Genomic DNA, 20,975 nt, shown 5'->3' on the forward strand with positions numbered 1-20,975 from the left:
GAGCCTCTGGGGCAGCGAGCTCACGTCCCACCATGGACCATCAAAAGCGGGGGAGCTGGGTGCCTGTCTGCTCCGGCACCAGGCCTTTCGGAAGCCTCCGCCGCGCTGGAGGCTTCCAAAAGGCCTGATGCACGAGCAGACAGGCACCCAGCTCCCCCGCGATCAAAAGTGGAAGCGTGTAGGGGACCCTACACGTGCATGATTCAATCATGCACTGGGCCTCTAGTAGTTCAATAAAAGCCTAAGGAGGCAGGCAATCAAGGATGCTTAGTTTTAAAGCCAAATAGCCCCTTAGCCTTCTCTTTCACAAAAAATGTGTGTCAGAGTAATCTATTCATCCATCACTCAGGGTCTGCTGGACAGTTCCGGCAGCTTTTCCTGAAACTTGGAGAAACATTTTTTTCAATAGCTTAAAGTATCTTTGCTTTCATTAACACCAATGAATTCTAGTAATAAAGACATATCAAATTCAGGTGGAATCTGAAACACTGATTCTAAGGCTTTCTTAGATCTTCTTTTGCTTCAAGGGACTGGTTGTAGAAAAGTAGGTTGAGGTACTTCTATACCTCTTTCTTTATAAACTCATGCATTTGCTATTTTCCTCTTTCTTCTAGATTGGTTACTAATTTATACACTATGTCTTGTAACTGTCAGCCCAACCTTATGTTATAAAGAGGTTGTGTCTCATGAACTACTGTGTTGCATTTTGGACATCTGTTTCTATAGTAAAAATGTCTTACAATGCAGCTTTTACAACATGTATGAAGATATTCTGTATTGTAGTTGCATGGGTTTCTGTTAAGTAACCTCTGGAAATGGAACACAAGATGAATGGGGTCAGTTCAGGGATTAATCTGCTCTTAAGTGTTTGTCCTTGTCCTTTGACTAGAGGCCCGGTGCATGAAATTTGTACACGGAGAGGGGGGTGTCCCTCAGCCAAGCCTGCACTGTCTCCAATTTGGGACCCCTTGAGGGATGCCTGACTGCCCATTTATGCCTGATTCCTTTAAACAAGCAGTCGGACATCTCTCTCACAATCCAGGACAGCTGGCTCCCAATTGCTCACCTGCCTACCTGCCTGATTGCACCTAACTGCTTCTACCTGCCAGCCTGATTACCTTCTAACCACTCCCCTGCCAGCCTGATTGATGCCTAAGTGTTCCCCTGCTGGCCCGATTGCCCCTAACTTCCCTCCCCTGCCAGCCTGGTCAACCCTAAACGTCCTCCTCTGCTGGCTTGGTTGCCCGTAACTGTCCTCCCCTGCAGGCCTGGTCCCCCCTAACTCTCCTCCCCTGCAGGCCAGGTCCCTCCCAGTGCCCTTCCTTCCAGGCCTGGTTACTCCCAACTGCCCTCCCCTGCAGGCCTGGTCACCCCTAGCTGCCCTCCCCTGCCAGCCTGGTTGCCCCTAACTGTCCTCCCCTGCCAGCCTGGTCACCCCTAACTCTCCTCCCCTGCAGGCCTGGTCCCCCCCCAGTGCCCTCCCTTCCAGGCCTGGTTGCCCCCAACAGCCCTCCCCTGCAGGCCTGGTCACCCCAAACTGCTCTCCCCTGCTGGCACGATCACTCCTTACTGCTCTCCCCTGCAGGCCCGGTCACCCCAAACTGCTCTCCCCTAGAGGCCTGGACATCCCCAACTGTTCTCCTCTGCTGGCCCAGTCACCCCTAACTACCCTCCCCTGCTGGCCTGGACACCCCTAACTGCCCTCCCCTGCCAGCCTGGTTGCCCCAAACTGCCTTCCACTTCAGGTCTGGTACCCCAAACTGCCCTACCCTGCAGGCCTTGTCCCTTCCAACTGCCCTCCCCTGCAGACCTGTTACCCCAAACTTCCCTCCCCTGCAGGCCTGGTCCCCTGCAACTGCCCTCCCCTGCAGGTCTTTTCCCTCCCAACTGCTCTTCCATGCAGGCCTTGTTCCCCCCCTCCCCCACAACTGGTCTCCCTTGCAGGCCTGGTCCCTCCCAATTGCCCTCCCCTGCTCACCATCTTGTGTCCACATGGGGGTGGCCATCTTTGACCACATGGGGGCAGCCATCTTATGTGTTGGAGTGACAGTCAATTTGTATATTACCTCTTTATTATATAGGACCAGAGGCACGGTGCACAAAATTCGTGCACGGTGGATGGAGGGTGTCCCTTAGCCCAGCCTGCACCCTCTCCAATCTGGGACATCCCTCTCACAATCCAGGACTGCTGGCTCCCAACTGCTCACCTGCCTGCCTTCCTGACTGCCCCTAACAGCTTCTGCCTGCCAGCCTGATTACCCCCTAACCATTCCCCTGCCAGCCTGATTGATGCCTAACTGCTCCCCTGCCAGTTGTTTGCCCCTAACTGCCCTCGCTGCAGGCCTGGTCACCCCTTACTACCCTCCCCTGCAGGCTTGATCACCCCATCTGCCCTCCCTTGCAGGCCTGGTCCCTCCCAACTGCCCTCTCCTGCTGGCCTTCTTGTGGCAGCCATCTTGTGTCCACATGGGGGCAGTCATCTTTGACCACATGGGGGCAGACATGTTGTGTGTTGGGATGACAGTCAATTTGCATATTATTCTTTTATTAGATAGTATTCAATAGAGTAGAGGCCTGGTGCATGGGTGGGGGCCAACTGGTTTGCCTTGAAGGGTGTCCCAGATCAAGTTGGGGGTTTCCTTGGGGGGGGGTGGGGCAGCCTGGGCGAGGTTCCTGTGGTGGTTTGCAGGTTGGCCACTCGCCCCGGCGACCCAAGTGGAGGCCCTGGTATCTGGGATTTATTTATCTTCTATAATTTAAACTTTGTAGCCTGGTGCGGAGGCCTGGGCTGGCCAGGGCAGGTGGAAAGCTTGGCTTCCTCCATCTCTGGGGGCACATCAGGCCTCCTGCTCTCTCCAGCTCTGTGGCTGCCCCCATTTTTGTTGGGATTTATTTATCTTCTATCATTGAAACTTTGTAGCCTGCAATGGAGGCTTGGACCGGCAAGGGCAGGCGAAAAGCTTGGGTTCCTCCATTGCCGGCGAAACCCAAGCCTCCCTCCTGCTCTCTGTGGCCACAGCCATCTTGGTTGGGTTTATTTGCATATTCGCTCCTGATTGGTGGGCATGGCTTGTGGGTGTAGCAGAGGTACGGTCAATTTACATATTACCTCTTTATTATATAGGATAGCTTTCACTATATATTCAATGCATTGGGCTTTTATGTTTTCCTAATGACAAAGTTGATGAATACAAATTATGGAGAGCTTAAACAAAGAAAATTACAAATCAATGAAAGAGAATATGTCTATATTTGCATGCTAGCAAATGAGAATTCAGCTTTTACAACAACATCAGTTATGATATATTCCAGCCTACAGCAAGGACATTATTTGAATAGCAGTTAATTTGAGCTGTTTGGGTAATAACAATGTTTTCATAAAGAAAACATTGAACTCTTGCATTAGCATTCCCTGGTGCTTTCCTGCGTGGCATTGGCCATAGAATTTAAAAGAAAGAAGAATTTTATACACATTCAAGATCAGCTGCAAATAGAACTTAAGGTCAGAATAGTAAAGGATTAATGACCAATAATATTCGACTTGGCTTTTTTTTTTTTTTTTTAGACATGATACATTTATTACAGAGAATTCTTTCCATCCTCATAATAGTGCAATGTGTTCTAGGAAGTTTTGCCAATGGCTTCATAGCGCTGGTGAACTGCATTGACTGGGTCAAGAAACACAAGATCTCCTGTGCTGATGGAATTCTCACTGCTCTGGCGGTCTCCAGAATTAGTTTGCTTGGGATAATAGTATTCCATTGGTATGGAACTGTGTTGCATCCAGCCATCTATAGTTCAGAACTAAAAACTATTGTTCATATTACCTGGGTAGTAAGCAACCATTTTAGTCTGTGGCTTGCTACTAGCCTCAGCATACTTTATTTGCTCAAGATAGCCAATTTCTCCAGCCTTTTATTTCTTCACCTAAAATGGAGAGCTAACAGAGTGGTTCTCATGATACTCTGGGGCACTTTGGTCTTCTTCATTGTTCATCTTGCAGTGGTAAGCACAGATGCAAAAATGCAGATGAATGAATATAAAGGAAACATCACTTGGGAGAGCAAATTGAGGGACATCGCACACCTTTCAAATGTGATCATATTCACGCTTGCAAACGTCATACTCTTTACTATGTCTCTGACAGCTGTTCTGCTGTTAATCTTTTCCCTGTGGAAACATCTGAAGAGGATGCAGCTCAGTGGCAAAGGATCCCAAGATCCCAGCACCGAGGTCCACATAAGAGCCATGCAAATTGTGATCTCCTTTCTCTTGTTGTTTGTCATTTTCTTCTTCGCTCAAATCATCTTTTTGGAATTCAAGTACTCAGCAGAACAATTCACTTTAGATGCTTTGCAAAGTTCCTGGAATCCTGTATCCATCAAGCCACTCATTTATCCTGATTTGGGGGAATAAGAAGCTGAGACAGGCCTTTCTGTCATTTCTGAGGCAGGTGAGGTGCTGGCTGAAGGAAAGGAATGAGGCACTTGATTAATGAGGCACTTGATTCTTCTGCAAGAAAATAATCTGGCGAAGTTTGCAATGTTTTGTACTTCCTACTACATTTCTTAAAGTGTATGGAATTAGGTAAGGTATACCTAGAAAACTTGTATAGAAGTTTATCACAAAAATATATATAGGTGTGGATGTTTATAAAAAATACAAGAAAGATTATATGATTGCCATATTATATTTTTCAGGTAAGCAATCTAATTTTATAAAAGATTGTAAGAAATTACTCAGAATTATAAATTTATGAACACTTCATATTCTATGTTATCATCTTTCAAGCAAAGAACTTATGGTCTATATTTATGTGTTTTTAAGGACTGATAACTCATCTCAGGGGATTATTGACATTTTCCATTGTAATTAGTACCACACATATGTACCACAGTGAGTTTAAATCCAATCTTTGGGATAGTAAGGGTATTCAATTCTAAATCATACACTGAGGATACATGCTTGAAATAGATATTGTTACATCATGAATTCTTACTTCCTGGCTAATAGATAACAATCAGAACTCTTGGGAAAAGATGCACATAATGAAATTAAAGAGTGACAAACATATTTGGAAAGTATTTCATATTCATGTACAATAAATAGTACTAAAGATTATTAATGATAGAGCCAAATTACCGTGCTGCCCCTCCCTGTAGACTGCAAGAATGTAACAGTTGCACGTACCTGCTAATAGGAATGTAGAGAGATGGACTCAGTCCACTTTAGGCAAGCTGTCCAGTGTGCCCCTGTGTAACTGGACCCCTCACCCTACCCCTGACCAATCATGGGGGTCATAAACACTCTCCCTGCCCACTGCTTGAGACCCCCTTTAAAGCCTTTGTTCTGGCGAGAGAGGTCCTCTTTTTCCCCAGTGATTGCTGGAGATGAGAGCTCGTGCTAGCACGAATAAAGGTTCTCTTGCAGTTACAGCGGGTCTTGGCTCCTTCCTGGGGGGGGGGGGGGTGTTTGGGGATTCTGAACACTGGGCATTACAATTAGATTTAATACAGTAGGTGAAAGCTTAGAAAATAAACACGTTCTGCAATAGTCATAAAGAAGAAAGCAAAATAATCATGATTTTTTTATTGATGCTATTGTTTTTGAATTGAGAAGACATTTTCTAATTCAAAAACTTATATCAATTTATTTAGTTTACATATTCACCATGTTTGGGCCTCTGAAGTTGGAATCATCTGCTCCATTTTTCTATTTAAGAATTCCTTTAAACTTCAGAGAAAAATATTTAAATTTTACCTGTCTTAAACATGTGCTCAGAATAAGTGTAGTATATAATTATGGTACATAAGTCAATGATCTTTCTATACACATGAAAATTGATATCTATGATGTCTTTGTAATAATTATAAAGAAGTCTTCAGATCTGTTTGTATATAATCTTATGGAAAATGGTGAAATAGACAGTGTTTTGAAATATATTTGGTTTTGAGTTCTATCATAAGAAAGAAATGTAGAACCTTGTTAAAAAACAGGGGTGGGGGGGGGGTTTGTCCTGGGAGGTGGGAATGACTGGGGGGTGCTCAATAGGGGGAAAAGGAGACATATGTAATACTTTAAACAATTAAAATAGAATGAAAAAACAATTTTTAAAGAAGGAAAAGTATAACCTTGTCCAACAACTAAAATGTTAGTATTATGATATTTTAACAATAATATCTATACCTTAATGTATATATTTCATACATCTGATTTATTCATTTGTTTCTTTATTACCTGTCTGCTCAGTAGAATACAAGAACTATAATTTGGGATGATGTCTTTCCTGTTTCCTGCTAAGTCTCCAGGACATAAAACTCAGCCCATGGGATAGTTGGAGAAAATGATATTCTAATTATTAAATAATTATATGAATAAACCACATTAGATCTGGAAAACCAATGAAATCAAAACCCATCACAAAATCCGTAGGTGGCATAGATTTCCTGGTTCTGTTTCTTCACCATTCCAGTGCCTCTTAACAAATCTGTATGTGCTTGGTTCCAATTACTGCCTTAGACTGGGTGAATGAACAGTGGTCACCAATAGGGTCCAAAACATAAAGCGACTCAAACATAATCTAAATTCCCTATTGCTTTTTAAACAGTCCTGATGTGTTCAAGGAGTCTCCTCTATGCAGTTATCCAGGGGAGAAGACTGATCACAACTCTGCCATCACAGACATGTGGCTTCCATAATTGCCTTCAATCATGGCCATTGCAAACAGCAGGGCGAAGAAAGATGTCTGGGGAGCTTGTGTGGGAGATAATTTGGATGTGGGCCTATAAATGGTGCATTTAATTTTCATTCACAAAACATTGATCCACATCATTCACATTGCCATACCATCTGCAAGGGAGTCTGAAAAACATAGTCACTTTATTGCCCAGAAAGGAGACATTCTGTTTAGGGACATGGATATTGGAGGGCACTTAGAAATCTTAGAAGCTTTTCAGTTGAAAAGCCAATTAGATATTGTAAAACAAAAAAAGTTCCTCTGCTTAGAAGGGTGTCATATTTGTTCATGTCACTGATAATTTGACATGCCTTTACATCAGTCTTGAATTTATTTCTGTATTTCTTCATAAATTCTAAATAATTCAAGTTCCCACTAAATATTCCTGACATCACAAACCTAGAATTGATTTTGCATTGTAGCATTTGTAGCTGCCTTATGTATATTTCTGCTATACATTGCTTGTAACTTCTGATTTAACTTCTATACTATTTATCCATGATTATTTTTAGTTATTTGTTCTAGGACTTGAGTGTGCTCTTTCAACTAGAAATAATTGCAATAAGTTATTTATGTAAATTAAATTACATAAACAAAATAGTACATATGTACAAGGATCTTATTGATAAGTAGCAAATCTTAACTGACTTACATAAAAGCTTTCCCCCCAACAATTACTATTCAAAATTTAAAATATTTGCATTTAGTTGTATGTTCCAAGGAGATAAAAATACAAATTGGTGGAAAATAATCTCTCTCAGATTTGCATGTTTACATATTTTACTTTCTCCATTTAGTCAGTGGCACAAAGGAAAATTTGCAGCTGGTGTCAAGATAAGTGGACAACATTTATGTTTATACTAGAGGCCTGGTGCATGAAAATTCATGCCCTGGAGGGGGGTCCCTCAGCCCCACCTCCCCTCTCACAGCACTGGAATTACAATACAAATAAAATGAACTATTCTTTTGTGAAGATCTCTGTGAGAGGCGACCTGGTGATCAAGGGGAAGGCAACGTCCCATCACACCTCTGCTGATGCCACTTCCAGCAGCACAAGCCTCAGCCGGCCCTGGTAACCTGAACCTTGGGCGTCCTTGGGCGGCTGGACAGCCGCCATCTGAGGCTGGCCTGTGCCTCGGGCCGACCTGGGTGATAGGGTGCTGAGGGGACTGGGGGATTCTGGAGGCAGATGCACGTCATGGTTTAGGGGTCTGGGCGCTGCCATCTTGTGGCTGTGGGTGCTGCTATCTTTGAGGGAGAGACAGTCAATTAGCATATTCCCTCCTTATTGGCTGTGGGTGCCACCATATTTGCAATGGTGTGAGGGTCAATTAGCATATTCCTCTTTATTAGATAGGATAGTAGCTAACTGTAAGGAATACTACAGGTATTCCTGAAATGTGTGTGTCTTCACAGAACTGTTCAGTTTAGCACTGGAATTACAATACAAATAAAATGAACTATTCTTTTGTGAAGGTCTCTGGAATTATATCTCAAGGCAGAATTTTGGTTGTACTTTCTGGAATTATGATGAAAATGTTTATGGAAAGCATCGTAAATGGATGTCCATCTGCAACTGTTTCACAATAAAGCTTTCATTGAGGCACAACATTAGAAACATTCTTATACAGATGTCCAGTGAAATAAAGGTCTTCATTCTAGTTGTGGCAACAGGAATACTCATCTTAGGAGTGCTAGGAAATGGGTTCATCGGACTGGTGAACTGCATCGAATGGTTCAGGACTGGGAAAGTTTCCTCAGCTGATTTCATCCTCACCAGCTTGGCTCTGGCCAGAATCATTCAACTGTTGGTAATACTCTTGGATTCATTTATAATGGGACTATCTCCACATGTGTACGCTACTGGTAAACTGGCAAAAGTGGTTACTATTCTTTGGGCATTAACTAATCACTTAAGTACCTGGATTGCCACCTGCCTCAGCGTTTTCTACTTCCTTAAGATCGCCAATTTCTCCCACTCCTTTTTCACGTGGCTGAAGTGGAGAGTCAACAGGGTGCTTCTTCTGCTTTTCCTGGCGTCTTTCTTCCTACTGTCCCTTAACCTCTTAACGCACGATGCTATTAGTGAATTGTGGTTGAATTCCTACAGGGTACATGAAATAAATATGACTTTGTGGTTTGAAGAAAATGAAATGCTCTATCTTAAAAGTCTTCTTCTTCTCAGTTTGACCTATATTATCCCCTTTTTCCTGTCCCTGATCTCTTTGCTCCTTTTATTTCTGTCCTTGTTGAGACATATTAAGAATTTTCAGCTCAACCTGGCGGGCTCAGGGGACTCAAGCACAGAGGCCCATAGAAGGGCCATGAAAATGGTGACAATGTTCCTCCTCCTCTTCATCATTTACATTACTTCTCTTCTAACAGCGATTTGGATCTTCACTAAAGTACAGACAGATCAAGTCACGATGGTTGTCATAGTGATTTCAGCTGCCTTTCCCTCAGGCCACTCTTTTATTATAATTTTTGGAAACAGCAAGCTAAGACAGATTGCCTTGAGGCCACTGTGGCACTTAAATTCTCTGAGAAAAGCAAAACCTTTGCCTTTATAGACAGAATTTGAAATAACCTTGTGCATCCTAAACCTTAATAGAAAACTTCCAACATTTCTTTATATCAGGGTTTGTTATACAGCACTAAAATTTCCGTACAACATGCCTTTAAGTAATTATATTTTCTTAAAGTGATATGATATAATATTTGACTAAAGGACATGTCTTCAGTTTTTGGTCACAGTAGAGTATTTGAGACCTGAACAAGTATGGTTATAAAAGTCTATAATGAAATATTGATAAATGTATAAACAATATACAATGCAATATGAGTAAATGTATATAGAATCACAGTCACCAAAAGTGAAAAAGTAACACAAATTTTTCTAACTAAAGATAAGTTTGAAAGTAGAATTGAAAAAGAATTGTAAAGGTTAAGTGTAATAATATGTTATATAAACATAAAAGTGTTAATATTAGTGTGATGTTTCTACTGTTGGAAAGGATCTGAAATAATAGGAATTTTCATACTGTATCTCTTGGATTATGCACTAGTAAAACAACTCTGTTCAAGACTATGGCATTATGCATTTAATGTGAAGATGTGTATCCTAAGCCCCTTAATTGTACTTCTCCTTTTTATACTAAAGAATTTTTCGTACATGTGTAACAGAATAAATATGCAAAAATGTGCATGTTACTACTGTTCTTAATAGCTGAAATTGAAGAGTCATGTAACTGCTCAAATTGAGGAATCATATAAATGCCCATTAGTTATAAAATGGACAAATAAATCACGGAAATAGAATACAACACAAATAGAATACAGCACAAAAATGAAAATGAACAAATTTGACCTAAAATTTTCTTAGTTCTTTGATGGAGTAAAAAAGACAGAGACATAGAAAGGTAAATTTGTAAAAGCAAAATACGTATTTAGTGTAGTGTTTGGGTATGTTTGTACATATTTAGTGCAACTTCTGTTATAAAATGATTCATATTAATGACAATAGCTGGGCATGTAATAAGAAGAGATGTTTGCTTGGTAGTAATGCTATTAAAATATGAAATAAAGTTTTTATCTGTATTTTTATATTTAATATTTTATATTAAATATTTTATATATTTTTATATATGCATTCCATATGACAATTCTATACCAGCAAAGTTCTTTTTGTTTGATTCACAGTGCCTTAATTTTATAATGTGGTAAAAAATAGAAAATATATTAACAGAAATATTTTGTTTGTAGCTACTTTTGATAAAGTTTTAGGTGGTGTTCTTCTTTCAAGTTAGACCTGATGCTGATAATTATGTATCATAAGCCATGGAAGATATCCGTAATGTTCTTTCATTACAGTGAATTCTGACTCTTAGAAAACTGGATAAAGTCACAACTTTCAGAGATCTCCCATTTAACTGCCTTCTTCATCATCATCATCACCATCATCATCCTATTACCTTATTTAATAATTTATATTTCAAATGTTTCCACACATAATTTGGGCAATGTGTAAATTATTTCTTAATGCTCATTGTATCTAAATTATGTTAGTAATTAGCAAAGTTAACATCAAGTGAATAGCTTTAGAAATGGAATGTTCTTTCATTTTAAATGCATTGCTTGAGCAAATTATTCTTTTTTAAATTGATCTTATAATCATGGAATTAAGGTAGTGAGACCCATTTCTATTATTAGAAATAAAGTAAATGCAAAATGACTCCTAAAAAATAACTCATAGAATAGGATTGTGTCACTTTGATTGATGTATTTATATTTTGGTTATTTGAATATATATATATAATATATATATATATACTATAATATATAATGTCAATGAAGTCTTTATTGTACTGAATGCTTATAGTACTGACCATAAACCATATAGGAGACAGTCTCTTCACACAGAATAATAATAATTTATCTCTTTTAGAAGTAAACAACAAAAAACAAAAAAAGGATGCAAGTTTAAAATATGATGGCAGCACACAAAAGTGGCTGATAGTTTTGGTCTTTCTCAGAGGGGTACAGTCTGTATAGTTTAACAAAGTCTGCCTTTGGATCTTCATTTCAAAAGCATATTTCTTTCCTGTCTTAGAACATAGATTTATGTGAATAGGTGGTTAAGTTTTTCTTAAAGTTTCCTTTTCAAGGCCTGTATGAAGTAGTGAGGTAACTCAGCTGTGAATCCAGCAAGCAGAACTGATAAGCATGGTCATACTGACCCATCAGGAGTCAAAGCATCATCTCATCAACATCATCTCATCGCCTGATAATAGTTGATGTCTACAGACCCCAGGCCTGCACCTAGCTCCATTCCTCACTCTAGTCCCTTCTACTTTATAATCCTGTCCCCTACACCTTGCTAGAAGGCAAGATTTAATACTTGTTAAGTACCCTGTCTTCTTAATTAGACTAACCATTGCTGTCATTATCATTCTCTTTGTTTTGTTATAGTCTACAAAATCGGGAATTGAGCAGTAAACTCGATTTGCAGACCCCGCCATTTCAAAGAAGAAAGTTCACCACCTTCCTCTGTCTTTTGCAGCCAGGAAAACAAAAAGGGGAAAGATGTGGGGAGGCATGGGATGGGAGTTGGCTGAAGGTGCCTGCCCCTGCCTTGACTTTCTAAACAAGTCTGAGCCCCCAGGCGTTTACTTAGACACATCCTTGCATAAAGGACACTACAGATGCATGAGTTTTCTCAAGAATGCTTACCCTGCTGATTGTATTTAGAGGTTAATTTTAGTTCAAGCATTTGTTGCAATGAATGTCTAAGGAGGCAGGCAATCTAAGATGCTTAGTTCCTAAAGCCAAATAGCCCCTTAGCCTTTTCTTTCACAAGAATGTGTGTCAGAGTAATCTATTTATCCATTAATCAGGGTCTGCTGGTCAGTCCCGGCAGCTTTTCCTGAAACCTGGAGAATCCTTTTTCCCAATCGCTAAATGTATCCTGTGCCTTCATTAGCACCAATGAATTCTAACAATAAAGACATACGAAGTTCAGGTGGAATCTGAAACACTGATTCTAAGGCTTTCTTAGATCTTCTTTTGCTTGCAGGGACTGATTGTAGAAAAGTAGGTTGAGATACTTCTATACCTCTTTCTTTATAAACTCATGCATTTGCTTTTTTCCTCTTTCTTCTAGATTGATTACTAATTTGTCCACTATGTCTTGTAACTGTCAGCCCAACCTTAGGTTATAAAGGGGTTGTGTCTCATGAACTAGTGTTTTGCATTTTGGACATCTGTTGCTATAGTAAAAATGTCTTACAATGCAGCTTTTACAACATGTATGAAGATATTCTGTAATTGTATTTGCATCCGTTAAGTTGTAACCTTTGCAAATGGAACACAAGATGAATGGGGTCAGCTCAGAGGGATTAATCTGCTCTTATGTGCTCTTTCTTATCCTTTGATTCTGGCCCATATCCCTCCAGCATCAGCGAGAAGTGGCTCATCTCTTCCTCTTTCTCTTTTTTTCTCCAGCTCCTCATCCTCTTCCAACTTCTCCTCCTTCTCCTGGAAGGGGACCCTCAAGTGGCCCAAGTTGTGCTTGACTCCACCTCAGGGGGCCAAGAGCATGAGTAGCCAGGAGCTCTTGCCTCTGACAAAGGTGGTGGACCCTCCTCATGCCCTGTGGGCACCAGGGTGAGGGCAGAAGAGAAAATGAGTTGTGTGTGTGTGTGTTATGTGGGGCAGGCGGGGAGGGCGGGGCCGCGGAGGTGGGCAGGGAGAAGCATGGCTGTGGCTCCCTCCTCCTTGGCAGTGGTTGTGTTCTTGAATATATTTTGAGATAAAATTCTGCTCCTTAACTTTCCCTATAATGAAAGCCTGTGGTAATGGCACAGCAATAGACAGGCTGCCATCAAGGAAAACCTCATGAGACATTCATGACCGGTTTCTATCAAATTACAGGAGTGTGACTAGTTCATAAATATATCTATTTTGTGACCACAGTTTGGGAAGATACAGGTGTGGATACATTTCCTTATTATCACTAATAAAAATGAAAATGCTTTCTTGAAGTGTTTGTTGTTATGTGTTTTATTTAGTTTCCCCATAGAAGCTGATTTATAGAAGACAAACCAAAGATTGTTTCCAATATGAATTGTAGGACACCTAAGGGCATGGTGTTCAATTTCCCCTTGGGAGCCAAGATCAATTACCCCAGCCAGCACAGTCTCTCCCTTCTTTCCTGTTGATTCAGAGGCCTAAGGAGTACAAAATGGCTAGATGGCAGTCTTATTTCCAGTTTGATAAAATCATTGTTGTATCTCCTGGTAGAACAGTTCCTCACTTTGTCCAATGACCTCCAGGCCAGCAGAACATAGGTCATAGGAACAGGAAACACATTTTGTCACTGTGTTACTAGGAGCAATAGTGAGTGGTGACACGTTTTCACCCCTTTATTCCTGCACTTGTGAATCCTGGTTCCTGGAGAGACAGCACTCTTTATTGCATGCAGACTCCAAGGGCACGTACCAAGGTTTCAGGCTGGTACCTCGGTTGCAGGCTCATTCCCTGGCCTTGCTTGGGTCTGGGAGCATGTAGGAGGCAACCAATTGATGTGTCCCTCTCAAATCGATGCTTCTCGATCTCTGTCTCCTTTCTATCCTTCCACACTTTCTAAAAATCAATGAAAGATATCTTCAGAAAAGATTAACATCAACAACAATGACAAAAACAAGGAAATAAAAAACTAATGTTAATTTATTTATATTATCCTAAACTATGTTGGCATCTCTGAACTGATAATCATCTTCTCTACCTTGCTACCTAAACATTCCCTTTAAATTTCAGAGAAAAGGAGTAAAAATTTTCGTATCTTAAATATATGCTCACAATAAGTGTAGTATATAATTGTTGTACATAAGTCAATGACCTTTATGCACACATGAAAACTGATATCTATTAGAGCATTGGTCTGCGGACTCAAGGGTCCCAGGTTCCATTCCAGTCAAGGACATGTACCTTGGTTGCGTGCAAATACCCAGTAGGGAGTGTGTAGGAGGCAGCTGATCGATGTTTCTCTCTCATTGGTGTTTCTAACTCTCTATCCCTCTCCCTTCTTCTCTGTATAAAAATCAATAAAATATATTTAAAAAATTGATATCTATCATGTCTATGTAATAATTATTAATAATGTCTTCAAGATCTGTTTTTATTATAATCTTGTGCAAAATGATGAATCTTAAAATGAGATGACATAACTTTGGTAGCAAGTCTTATTATAATAATGAAATGTATAACCTTATTTAACAACTAAAAGTTTCGTATTACGAAATCTTCACATTATTATGTAAAACTTAATGTATATCTTTCATAGATCTTATTTATTCATTTGTTTTGTATTGCCTGTCTGCCCCAGTAGAATATAAAAATTATAATGTGGGATGTCTTCCCCGTTTCTTGCTAAGGCCCCAGGACATAAAACCCAGCCCATGGGATAGTTGGAGAAAATGATATTTTAAATATTAAATAAATACATGAATAAACCACATTAGATCTGAAAAACCAATGAAATCAAAACCCATCACAAGATCAGTAGATGGCATAGATTTCCTGGTTCTGTTTCTTCATGACTCAAGTGCCTCTTAACAAATCTTCATGTTTTTGGTTCCAATTACTGCCTTAGACTGGGTGAATGAACAGCGGTCACCAATAGGCTCCAAAACGTAAAGTGACTCATACATGATCTAAATTTCCTATTGCTTTTTAAACAGTCCTGATGTGTCTGAGGAGCCTCCTCTATGCTGTTATCCAGTGAAGAAGGCTGATTACAAGTACGCCACCTTAAACATGTGGCCTCCAAGATTGCCTTGGAATCATGGCCATTCCAGACAGCAGGCAGAAGGTAGATACATGCGGGAGCATGTATCTGAGATCTTTTGGGGGTGGGCCTGTAAATGGTGCTCTGGTGACTTAATTCTCACTCACAAAACATTGATCAACATTATTCACTTTGCCACACCATATGTAAACGAGTCTGAAAAATATAGTCACTCTATTGTCCAGAAAGATGAAGACATTTCATTTAGGACATGGATATTGGAGGGCACTTAGAAACCTTTCAATTGGAAAGCCAATAACATTTTGTAAGACAAAAAGAGGTTTCTCTGTTTAGAAGGGCGTCATACTTGTTCATGTCACTGATAATTTCACATGCCTTTACAGCAGTCTTTTCTTTGTTTCTGTATTTCTTCATAAATTCTAAATTATTCAAATTCCCACTAAATATTCCTGTCTTCATAAAAGTATAATTGATTTTGCATTGTAACGTTTGTAGCTGCCTTGTGTATATTCCTGGTATACATTGCTGATAAGTTCTGATTTAGCTTCTATAATATTTCTCCATGATTATTTTTAGTTATTTGTTCTAGGACTTGCGTGTGGTCTTTGAATTAGAAATAAGTGTAATAAATTATTTCTATAAATTAAATTGCATCAACAAAAATACTTGATATGTACAAGAATTTTATTGATAAGTAACAAATAATAGAATTTTATAAAGATTTCCTCACTAGCAATTACTATTCAAAATTTACAATATTTGCATTTATATGTATGTTCCAAGGAGATAGAAATATACATTTGTGTAAAATAATCTCTCTCAGATTTGCATGTTTACTTTACATCACCATTGAGTCAGGCGCAAAAGAAAATTTGCAGCTGGTATCAAGATAAGTGGACATCATTTGCGTTTATATGGTAGCTGACTATAAGGAATACTGTAAGTATTCATGAAATGTGTGTGTCTTAACAGAACTGTTCAGTTTAGCACTGGAATTACAATACAAATAGAATGTACTATTCTTTCGTGAAGGTCTCTGGAACTATATCTCAAGGCAGAATTTTGGTTGTACTTTCTGGAATTATGATGAAAATATTTATGGAAAGCATCATAAATGGATGTCCATCTGCAACTGTTTCACTATAAAGCTTTCATTGAGGCACAACATTAGAAACATTCTTATACAGATGTCCAGTGAAATGAAGGTCTTCATTCTAGTTGTGGCAACAGGAATACTCATCTTAGGAGTGCTAGGAAATGGGTTCATCGGACTGGTGAACTGCATCGAATGGTTCAGGACTGGGAAAGTTTCCTCAGCTGATTTCATCCTCACCAGCTTGGCTCTGGCCAGAATCATTCAACTGTTGGTAATACTCTTGGATTCATTTATAATGGGGCTAGCTCCACATGTGTACGCTACTGGTAAACTAGCAAAGGTGGTTACTATTCTTTGGGCACTAACTAATCACTTAAGTACCTGGATTGCCACCTGCCTCAGCGTTTTCTACTTCCTTAAGATCGCCAATTTCTCCCACTCCTTTTTCACGTGGCTGAAGTGGAGAGTCAACAGGGTGCTTCTTCTGCTTTTCCTGGCGTCTTTCTTCCTACTGTCCCTTAACCTCTTAACGCATGATGCTATTACTGAATTCTGGACGAATTCCTACAGGGTACATGAAATAAATATGACTTTGCGGTTTGAAGAAAATGAAATGCTCTATCTTAAAAGTCTTCTTCTTCTCAGTTTGACCTATATTATCCCCTTTTTCCTGTCCCTGATCTCTTTGCTCCTTTTATTTCTGTCCTTGGTGAGACACACCAAGAATTTTCAGCTCAACCTGGCGGGCTCAGGGGACTCAAGCACAGAGGCCCACAGAAGGGCCATGAAAATGGTGACAATGTTCCTCCTCCTCTTCATCATTTACATTATTTCTATTCTAACAGCAATTTGGATCTTCACTAAAGTACAGACCTATCAAGTCATGATGCTTGTCATAGTGATTTCAACTGCCTTTCCCTCAGGCCACTCTTTTATTATAATTTTGGGAAACAGCAAGCTAAGACAGATTGCCTTGAGGCCACTGTGGCACTTAAATTCTCTGAGAAAAGCAAAACCTTTGCCTTTATAGACAGAATTTGAAATAACCTTGTGCATCCTATTGGAAAATATATTAATAGAAAACCTTCAGCATTTCTTTATATCAGGGTTTGTTAAAGAGCACTAAAGTTTCCCTACAACATGCCTTTAGTAATTATATTTTCTTAAAGTGATAAGACATAAAATTTGACTAAAGGGCATATCTCCACTGTATTAACAGTTTCTGGTAACAGTAGAGTATTTGAGACCTGGAGGAGTATGGTTATAAAAGTCTATAATGAAATATTGATAAATGTATAAACAATATACAATGTAATATGAATAAGTGTATATAGAATTACAGTTACTGAAAACGAAAAAGTAACACAAATTTTTCTAACTAAAGATAAGTTTGAAAGCAGAATCAAAAAAGAATTGTAAAGGTTAAGTGCAGTAATATGTTATATAAATATGAAAGTGTTAATATTAGTGTGATGCTTCTAATGTTGGAAAGGATATGAAATAATAGGAATTTTCATACCATATTTATTTGATTATGCATTGATAAAACAACTTTGTTCAAGAGTATGGCATTATGCATTCAATGTGAACATGCATATCCTAGGACCCATTAATTGTACTCCTCCTTGTTATACTAGAGAATTTTTCATACATGTGTGACAGAATATACATGCAAAAATGTGCACGTTACTACTGTTCTTAATAGCTGAAATTAAGGAGTCATGTAATTGCTCAAATTGAGAAATCATATAAATGCCCATTGGTTATAAAATGGACAAATAAATCATGGCATACGGACACAATAGAAAATGAAAAAATTAGAACTATAAATTTCTTAGTTCCTTGATGGAGAAAAAAGACAGAGACATAGAAAGGCAAATTTGTAAAAGCAAAATACATATTTAGTGTAGTGCAACTTCTGTAATAAAATGATTCAGATTAATGACAATAGCTGGGCAAGTAATAAGCAGAGAAGAGAAGTTTGCTTGCTAATGATGCTATTAAATATTAAATAAAGTTTATATACTGTATTTTTATATAGAGGTTATATGTATTCCATATGACAATTCTATACCAGCAAAGTTCTTTTTGTTTGATTCACAGTGCCTTAATTTTATAATGCAGTAAAAAATAGCAAATATATTATCAGAAATATTTTGTTTGTAACTTACTCTTGATAAAATTTTAGGTGATATTGTTCTTTCAAATTAGACCTGATGTTGAGAATTATGTATCATAAGCCATGGAATATATCTCTAATGTTCTTTCATTACACTGAATTCTGTCTCTTAGAAAAGTGGATAAAGTCACAATGTTCAGAGATCTCCCATTTAACTGCCTTCATCATCATCATCATCACCATCATCATCCTGTTACCTCATTTAATGATTTATATTTCAAATGTTTACACACATAATTTGGGCAATGTGTGAATTATTTCTTAATGATTATTGTATCTAAATTATGTGGGTAATTAGCAAAGTTAACATCAAGTGAAAAGCTTTATAAATGGAATGTTCTTTCATTTTAAATGTATTGCTTGAGCAAATTATTCATGGATGACCTTAAAATCATGGAAATAAGCTACTGAGACCCATTTGTAACATTCAAAATAAAGTAAATGCAAAATGACTCCTAAAAAATAATTCATGGAATAGGATTGTGTCTCTTTGACTGATGTATTTATATTTTGGTTATTTGAATATACATATATATATATTTTTATGTTGATGAAGTCTTTATTGTACTGAAGGCTATGTTACCGACCATAAACCACATAGGAGACAGTCTCTTCACACAGAATAATGATAATTTATCTCTTTTAGAAGTTAACAATAAAAAAAACAAAAAAAAAAAAAATGATGCAAGTTTAAAAAATGTTGGCAACACACAAACGTGGCTGATAGTTTTGGTCTTTCTCAGAGGGATACAATTTGTATAGTTTAACAAAGTCTGGCTTTGAATCTTCATTTCAAAAGCATACTTCTTTCCTGCCTTACTGATACCATCCAGAAAGTAGAACCAACACCACCAACTTAAAAAGGATATGGCTCAATGAAGAAAGTAGTTACTGATTTACATCAAAAATTAGGAAACAAAATCATTATCAAAGTATTTGAAATCACAAGAACTTTAAAAATTCAGGACTTTGAAATTTCCCTCCTGAGATATTGATGCTTTTAGTACATAGTCGCTAGTAAGACAGATGCATTCTATCATTCCAAGCTGTACTTATAAATATGTTGCTTGGTATTGAAAAATAGATATTATGTCTTAGCACAAAATGGCAGCAATTACTTCTGGTAAATATTTTTGGTGAGATGCACTCTTTGGTGAGAAGCAAAATAGCATTGAGAAGCCACCATATTTTGCTTCTTTCTTACCTCCTGATACTCTCAGAATCTTTAAGTAATTTTCAGAGGAGAAACCACAAGACCAGAATGAATGAGTGAAGACCATCTATGTTTAGCCCATGGACCATCAGATCTGCTCTAGGCCAATCAGCTTGCATTGCTGTATCACCTGTTGCACGTGGAATTTCCCTTAGAGTTTCTATCGCTCTAACAAGTGATGGCCAGAAATGATTTCTACCTGACATGCTAGGTCAAGATCCATTTTTCTTCTCAGAAAGTTTTCTACTAGCCCAAATAGTTGATTTCTGTGGCTTGGCATTGGACAGGAGTTGCTGAAGGTGCCTACCCCTGCCTTGACTTTTTCAAACAAGTCTGAGCCGCCAGGTTTTTACTTAGACACGTCCTGGCTTAAAGGACACTACAGATGCATGTGTTTTCTCAAGGATGCTTTCCCTGCTGATTGTATCTAGAGTTTAATTGTAGTTCACGCTGTCGTTATAATAAAAGCCTAAGGAGGCAGGCAATCGAGGATGCTTAGTTCCTAAAGCCAAATAGCCCCTTAGCTTTCTCTTTCACAAAAAACGTGTGTCAGAGTAATCTATTCACCCATCAACCAGGGTCTGCTGGTCAGTTCCGGCAGCTTTTCCTGGAACTTGGAGAAACATTTTTTTTCATTAGCTTAAAATATCCTGTGTCTTCATTAGCACCAATGAATTCTAGTAATAAAAACATATTAAGTTCAGGTGGAATCTGAAACACTGATTCTAAGGCTTTCTTAGACCTTCTTTTGCTTCAAGGGACTGGTTGTAGAAAAGTAGGTTGAGGTACTTCTATACCTCTTTCATTATAAATTCATGCATTTGTTTTTTTCCTCTTTCTTCTAGATTGATTACTAATTTGTCCACTATGTCTTGTAACTGTCAGCCCAACCTTATGTTATAAAGAGGTTGTGTCTGATGAACTACTGTGTTGCATTTTGAACATCTGTTGCTATAATAAAAATGTCTTACAATGCAGCTTTTACAACATGAATGAAGATATTCTGTAATTGTAGTTGCATGAGTTTCTGTTAAATAATCTTTGGAAATGGAACACAAGATGAATGGGGTCAGCTCAGAGGGATTATTCTGCTTTTAAGTGTCCCTCAGCCCAGCCTGCACTGTCTCCAATCTGGGACCCCTTGGTGGATGCTCAACTGCCCGTTTAGGCCCGATCCCACTAAATGGGCAGTCGGGCATCTCTCTCACAATCCAGGACTGCTGGCTCCCCACCTCTCGCCTGCCTGTCTGCCTGATTGCCCCTAACTGCTTCTGCCTGTCCACCTGATCACCCCCTAACAACTCCCTTGCCAGCTTGATCGATACCTAACTGCTGCCCTGCCGGCCTGATTGCCCCTAATTGCCCTCCCCTTCCAGCCTGGTCACCCCTAACTGCTCTCCCCTATAGGCCTGGTCCCCCCCAAGTGCCCTCCCTTACAGGCCTGGT

General features: G+C 39.0%; 2 pseudogenes; one reads left to right on the forward strand and one right to left on the reverse strand.

Moving 5' to 3' along the window:
• Window positions 1-19,596, reverse strand: part of LOC103285432 (polycomb group RING finger protein 6-like) — a 28,302-nt pseudogene extending 8,706 nt beyond the window's left edge.
• Window positions 3,568-4,495, forward strand: LOC129149891 (taste receptor type 2 member 43-like; annotated as a pseudogene).
• Window positions 19,597-20,975: the final 1,379 nt, after the last annotated feature.

This window comes from Eptesicus fuscus, chromosome 7, assembly GCF_027574615.1.
Source record: "Eptesicus fuscus isolate TK198812 chromosome 7, DD_ASM_mEF_20220401, whole genome shotgun sequence".
In the NCBI taxonomy this organism is placed as follows: Eukaryota; Metazoa; Chordata; class Mammalia; order Chiroptera; family Vespertilionidae; genus Eptesicus; species Eptesicus fuscus.